The 7,099-nt window shown below is 53.9% G+C and overlaps 1 pseudogene; it reads right to left on the bottom strand.

Moving 5' to 3' along the window:
- Positions 1–6,225: 6,225 nt before the first annotated feature.
- On the bottom strand, positions 6,226–6,338 carry LOC126015356 (uncharacterized; annotated as a pseudogene).
- Positions 6,339–7,099: the final 761 nt, after the last annotated feature.

The raw sequence follows: 7,099 nt of genomic DNA, 5'->3' as shown, positions 1-7,099 counted from the left end.
CGCCTCCTCCTCCGCCGCCGCCGCCGCCTCCTCCAGATCCTCGGGCCGCTCCCCGTCCCCGTCCGCGTCCCCGTCCTCGTCCTCCTCGGGCACCGCCTCCAGCCCCTCCTCGGCCTGCGCGCCGGGCCCGAGCGGCCGCCGCCGCCGCCGCCGCCTCGCCCCCTCCCGGCCCGCCGCCTTCCCCTTCACCGGCCGCGGCGACGCCACCACCGGCCGCACGGGCGCCGGGCCGGGAGCGGGGAGCCCCGGGAGCGCGCCGCTCGCCAGCTCGTTCCGCCCGCCCGTACTGCGGACGGTCCCGGGCGGGTCCCCCGGCACCGCGGCCCAGGATCCCGACGCCATCGCCTCCGCCCGCGCCCCAGGCCGCCGCGGCCGTTAGCGGCTACCGCGCGGGCGAGCGCGGCCCGAAGAGCCACGGCCACCGGCTGCAACGAGCGCCCGCCCGCTCGGCTCGAGGGCCCGGACGGCGGGGGCGGGGCGGGGCCAGCGGAAGGGAACGGAGCTCGGGATAGGCCGAGGGAGGTGGGGGCGGAGCTCCGAATACAAAGTGACACTGATGGGCGTGCCCCGGGTGGGCGGGGACAGAGGGGTGTGGCCCCGGAATGGGGCGGTGCCCGGTGTGGGCGGGGACTGAAGGGCGTGGCATTATGGGCGTGGCTCAGATGGGAAAGTGGGCGGAGCCAGAGGAAGGGGCACGGTGGTTGATTCCGAAAGAGGGGCGGGGTGTTGTGGGCTGGGCCCTGATGTGGGTGGGGAGTGTGGGCGAGGTTCAGGAAAGGTTGGGGCTGTGGGAGGGGCTAACTAGGAAAGGTGGGACGCTGTGGGTGTGGTTCTGGAAAAGGGGCAGGCTGGTGGGCGGGGCCCTGTTGTGGGCGGGCTCATGGAGAAAATGGGGCGGGGCCAGATGAAGAGCCCTGTGGGAGTGATTCCGAAAGAGGGGCGGGTGTTGTGGGCGGGGCCCTGCTGTGTGTGTGTGTGGGTGGGGTGAGTGGGCGTGGCCCGTGGAGGGCGTGGTGATGTGGGCGGGGCCCAGAGGGAATGGGACGCTGCGGGTTGGGTTCCGGAAGAGGGGCCAGATGAAGGGTGGGGCACTGAGTGTGGTTCTGGAAGAGGGACGGGTCCTGTGGGCGGGGCCGTGTTGTGGGCAGGGCTCCAGGAAGGCGGGGCTCAGAGGGAAAGCTGGGATGCCGGTGGGGTTCCGAAGAGGGGCAGGGTGTTGTGGGCGGGGCCAGAGGAAGGGTGGGGCACCGTGGGTGTGGCTCTGGAAGAGGAGTGGCTGTTGTGGTCGGGGCCCGGGGAAGGTGGGGCGCGGTAGGTGGGGTTCCGGGAGAGGGGCGGGGCTCAGGTCGGGTAGGGGTTGTGGTGGGGCTCTAGGAAGGTTGGGGCGCTGTGGGTGGGTTCTGGAAGAAGAGTGTTGTGGGCGGGACTCAAGCGATGGATCCTGGTGGGGCCGTCTCTGAGAGGGTTTTCAGACCTGAAGGATGGAGCGGGGTGTGCCAGGTACTTGAGAGCCGTGGAATGCGGTGCAGTGCGGGGCGCTGTGCGCTGAGAGCTCCCTCGGAGATGAAGGGATGAGGGGATGCAGTGGATGGAGCACGGTGCGGCGCCCCCATTAGGTAGTGCCTCAGCCTGTCAGTTAGTCTAAGGCAGGGGTCTTCAAACTTTTTAAAGTGGGGGCCGGATTACGGTTCCTTAGAGAGCTGGAGGGCCGGACTATATGAGCTACTAATTCCTACTCACACTGCACATATCTTATATAAATAAAATGAAAACCATTTATAAATAAACAGATCACGCACCAGTATTTCAATGGGATCTGTGGGCCTGCTTTTGGCTAATGAGATGGTCAATGTCCGGTTCCATATTTGTCACTGCCAGCCGTAACAAGTGATGCAAGTGGGCATCAGCTAATCTTGATCTGGTTGGAGATTTCAGATGTTTCATTCTTGAAAAAGTCTGTTCACAGGCATAAGTGCTACCAGAGATGGTTACCATTTTGAGTGCATGGTTCCTGATATTTGGATATACACTGAGTGTATATGCTGACAGGTATCTTGGCAAACAAATAGCGCTCAATGCTGGCGGGCCGGATCAGACTCCTCTGCGGGCCGCATGTGGCCCGCGGGCCGTAGTTTGAAGACCCCTGGTCTAAGGTCTAGGCCTCTAGGTAACTGGAGCCTTCTGCATAAGACCACAGGAAGCTGATCCCAGCCCTTTTGCACAGGTCCGCATTCTGCGAGGAGGGTTGGTCTGTTTCCAGGCCTGTCGTGCTGCTCAAATTCTCACATAAACAGTATTACACGGGCTCAAAAGAGCTCAGTGGAACTCTGCTTGGCATACAAGAAACCCGGGTTCCATCCCTGGCACTGAATGGAGCTCCCAGCATGGCCAAGAGCACCCCTGGAGCACAGAAGCCAGGGAGGGATCCCGTCCTTGGCGCCATCTCGCAGCCCTGCCCAAAAGCCTTTAGGCTGGGAACGCCAACCCACCGTTAATATTAAAGCCGTCCAAATGCTCAACACAATAACTTCGAGATAAAATCCTGGGCTTTGAGTACAAAGAAGGTTTTTCCTTCTTTCTATTCAGGGCAGGGCAGAGCGCTAGGTCGCCCTTGGGAAACTCTAACTTTTTCTTTGACCTCATTGTGTTTCCTGTTCTTTGACCTGCTAGGCCTGTCCCCCATCCCTAAAGTAAACATAGGCTCTGATGTTTTCAAGAGCAGGGGTGCAGTTTATGGGAATAACGCTCTAGATTATTCTATCTGGTCAATGGATCCACACCTGCCCTTTCAGCTCCTCTCTGCCTAATAATCCACATGGTGACTTGAATGCGATTCTTTCTCCCACCAAAATCTCTCCTGCTATCATTTCTTTCTTCTCCACAATTCGGAGCCTGCAGCGTCTACCAGGAATGTGTACCTTGGGCAGATAAATTCAGCAGCACCTGAAATCCAGCTTCCTAAACATGTCCAAGGAACAACATATGTTCAGAAGCTTGGAGAGAACTGCAACTACTTGTAGGAGCTTCTAATTCCTCATAAGATTATGTAGAAGATGCACTGTGGGTCTGTCTCCAACACATCCATTTATTACCATTCTTTATGCTATCTGCTTCTGCACTAAGTTGGCTTAGTCAGAAGAATTTGCAGATAAAGGGAAATTCCATTTCACCTCTCTGCACATCAATTTTCCCTCACCTTTAAACCCCGTACCAACTTTGGATAATGATCTCAAAAATCCTGGATCTCTTGCAAGCAAAGCCTAGGCTCATCCTATTGAGAGGTTTAGCTGGTTGAGCTCTCTCTTTCTCTCTCTTTTTTCTCTCTCTCTTTCTTTCTCTCTCTCTCTTTCTCTCTCTCCTCTTTACTGAAGTTTGGTGTGGGTGTGGGTGTGGGTGTGGTGTACTACTGGTGTGGTGTGACTTTCTGCAAAGAATTAAAGCAATACAAATAAAATACAATACAAATAAAACTGAGGCCAGAATGACAGTGAAGCTGTCAGAGCACCTGCCTTGGAGGCAGCAGACCCAGCCATCACCAGAACTGTTATCGTCCCCCGAGCACGCTAAGAGTGATCGCTGAGAGCAGAGCTAGGAGTCAACCCTGAGCATCGCCAGGGCTGGCAGGGCCTGAAGATGTGTATGCTGTGGGAGTGACTAGAACCAAACCTGCTATGTTCAGGGAGTCCTGTGATTTCAGGGATCAAACCAGCATTATGGGCATATAAAGTCTTGTTCTAATTTTCTGTTCCCAGAAGATGTGGGGGTTTTTTTGTTTGTCTTTTGGGCCACCCCCAGTGGCAGTCAGGTGGGACCATTGGCAGGAGTGCAATACCATCAGACCCCCCATGGGCCGGTCTCTGAGACCTTCAGATTCCTGGTTCAGCCCCTGTGTAATTCTTACACAGGCTTGTGGGGGAAGACAAGATAAGGGAACATTCTTTACATTCTTAACCGCCCATGCCCAGAGGACGTAATCTGGGTCTAATGTTCTTTTTGCCTTCTGCATCTACACCCAGAAATTCTGGGGGTCTCACCATGGCACTTGGCCGCAGCACCTAGGGCTTGGGGCTTGGGGTTGGGGAGCATGAAGTGCTGGGGATCAAACCCAAGGTTCCCATATGCAAAACCAACAAAGGTAGGTGAAATGTCCACTGAGCACCTGCCTAGCCTCCCAGGTTTTTGAATCCTGATGTCATTCTTTTTGGGGGAGGGCACACCCAGGATGTTCAGAGCTTACTCTTGGCTCTGCACTCAAGAATTATGACTGGTGGGGGCCAGAGAGATAGCACAGCGGTAGGGCGTTTGCCTTGCAAGTGGCTGATCCAGGACTGACGGTGGTTCGAATCCTGGCATCCCATATGGTCCCCCGTGCCTGCCAGGAGCAATTTCTGAGCACAGAGCCAGAAATAATCCCTGACCACTGCTGAGTGTGACCCAACCCCCCTTCCCAAAAGAATTATGACTGATGGTGCTTAGGGGACTATCTGGGATGCCAGGGATGGAACCCAGGTTGGCTATATGCAAGGCAAGTGCCATCCCCATTGCGCTATTTTGGGGGTGCACATCCTGCAGCACGAGGGGATACTCCTGGATCTGTGCTCAGGAATTACTTCTGACAGGCTCAGAGGATTCTTTTTTTGTTTGTTTTTTTTTTGGGTCACATTTGGCAGTGCTCAGAAGTTACTCCTGGCTCTACACTCAGAAATCGCTCCTGGCAGGCACAGGGGACCATATGGGATGCAGGGATTCGAACCAACGTCCTGTATGCAAAGCAAATGCTCTACCTCCATGCTATCCCTCCAGCCCCAAGGCTCGGATGATTCTATGGGATGCCAGAGATCCAACCTGGGTTGGCTGTGTGCAAGGTAAATGGCCTTCCTGCTGTACAATTACTCCAGCCACATCAACCCTTCAATCCTTTTTGGCCTTTTGTCTCTTCCTTCCTCCTTCTTTCCTTTCCTTCTTTACTTCCTTACATCCTACTTTCTTTCCTTTCTTCCTCCCCTCTTTACTCTTCCTCCTTTCCTTCCTTCCTTTTTTCTTCCTTCTTTCTTTCCTCCATTCTTTCCTTCCTTTTCTCCCTCCCTCTTCCATTCTTCCTCCCTCCCTCCCTCCCTCCCTCCCTCCCTCCCTCCCTCCCTCCCTTCCTTCCTTCCTTCCTTCCTTCCTTCCTTCCTTCCTTCCTTCCTTCCTTCCTTCCTTCCTTCCTTCCTTCTTTCTCTCTCCTCTTTCTTTCTCTCTTCTTTTTTTTTTTTTTTTTTTAGTTTTTGGGCCACACCCGTTTGACGCTCAGGGGTTACTCCTGGCTATGTGCTCAGAAATCGCCCCTGGCTTGGGGGGACCATATGGGACGCCGGGGGATCGAACTGCGGTCCTTCCTTGGCTAGCGCTTGCAAGGCAGACACCTTACCTCCAGCGCCACCTACCCGGCCCCTCTTTCTCTCTTCTGACTGCACTCAGGGGTCACTCCTAGCTGGCTCAGGCTCAGGAACCATATGGGATTTCAGAACTCAAGCCAGCTAAGTCATATGCAAAGCAAGCACCCTGCCAACTATTATCCCTCTGGTACCTTTTGGCTACTCTTTTTTTTTTTTTTTTTTTTTTGATTTTTGGGCCACACCGCGGTCCGTCCAAGGCTAGCGCAGGCAAGGCAGGCACCTTACCTTTAGCGCCACCGCCCGGCCCCCTTTTGGCTACTCTTTTTCAAAAGGATCACACTGGGAATTAGGTTTGTAATAATGTGTGAAGATTGGTTCATTTTATTGTAATAAAAGTCAATAAGAAGAGATCTGCAGAGTAGATACATGGGTGTTATTTTCTGCAAATCCTTTTTTTTCCCCATCAATTGTAAACAATCAAATCTTTAAAAACGCTAGTTAAGAGCTGTAAGAAGCCTGTAGTTTCTCCTTTCTGCCAGCAAGGGGCACGAGAGAGCTTTGAGCCTGTTTTCAGGCTTGTTCATCAGTGGGGTGATGGAGGCTGGAAAACTCATTTCTCCAGGCCACTCTTAGCCTGACTCAGCAGCAGTATTGCCTGAGGACAAGGCAATACTGAGCGGTATGGCTGAGCATAATCCTCTGAGGTCTGAAACTTCTTTAGTCTCCTCTCTGATGTCCAGCATAGCCTGCAGTCTTAGGGAGGAAGAATTTTCAACCCCTACCCACGCTTGTCCCTGGGCTCTGCTTCTTTATTTTTTAAGTATCTTTATTTAAGCACCATGATTACAAGCATGTTTATAGTTGGGCTTTACGAAATTTGCACGTCATCCTTGTGCAGGGACCATGCTAACCTTCTCTGTATCTTTCCAGTTTTAATATATGTGCTGCCGAAGCAATCACTGTAGTTGAGTTTTAGTTATAATAAACAAAAAACGGGACCGGGAAGGTGGCGCTAGAGGTAAGGTGTCTGCCTTGCAAGCGCTAGCCAAGGATCAGGACCGCGCGGTTCCATCCCCCGGCATCCCATATGGTCCCCCCAAGCCAGGGTGATTTCTGAGCACATAGCCAGGAGTAACCTCTGAGCGTCAAATGAGTGTGGCCCCAAACCAAAACCAAAAACAAAACAAAAACAAAAACAAACAAAACACTGGATGAAGACACCCGGCAGTGCCCAGGGGTTACTCTGACTCTGTGCTCAGAAATCGCCCCTGGCTGGCACGGGGGGACCATATGGGATTCCGGGATTTCGAACCCACCGTCCTTCTGCATGCAAGGCAAACACCCTATTTCTTCACCATAGTACAGATTTTTCATTTCAAGGTCTTCAGGGGGACAAGTGTGGCAGAAGACTTAACATTACAGCAACAGGGGCTGGAGAGATAGCATGGAGGCAGGGCAGGGCCTTGTATGCAGAAGGACGGTGGTTCGAATCCCAGCATCCCATATGGTCTCCCGACCCTGCCAGGAGCAATTTCTGAGCATAGAGCCAGGAGTAACCCCTGAGTGTGACCCCCCCAAAAAAAACAACAGCAACTCTGCCCCCATGATTAAAGACAGGGACTCTGGGAGGCTATAGCACAGCAAGAAGGGTATTTGTTTACCTGGCATGGGGCTGACCCAGGTTTGATCTCCAGAGCCTATATGATCCCCAGGGGCACCTC

Source organism: Suncus etruscus, chromosome 7 (genome assembly GCF_024139225.1).
Source record: "Suncus etruscus isolate mSunEtr1 chromosome 7, mSunEtr1.pri.cur, whole genome shotgun sequence".
Taxonomy (NCBI): domain Eukaryota; kingdom Metazoa; phylum Chordata; class Mammalia; order Eulipotyphla; family Soricidae; genus Suncus; species Suncus etruscus.
The sequence above is the reverse complement of the archived record's forward strand: the minus strand, read 5'-3'. Positions and strand labels throughout refer to the sequence as shown.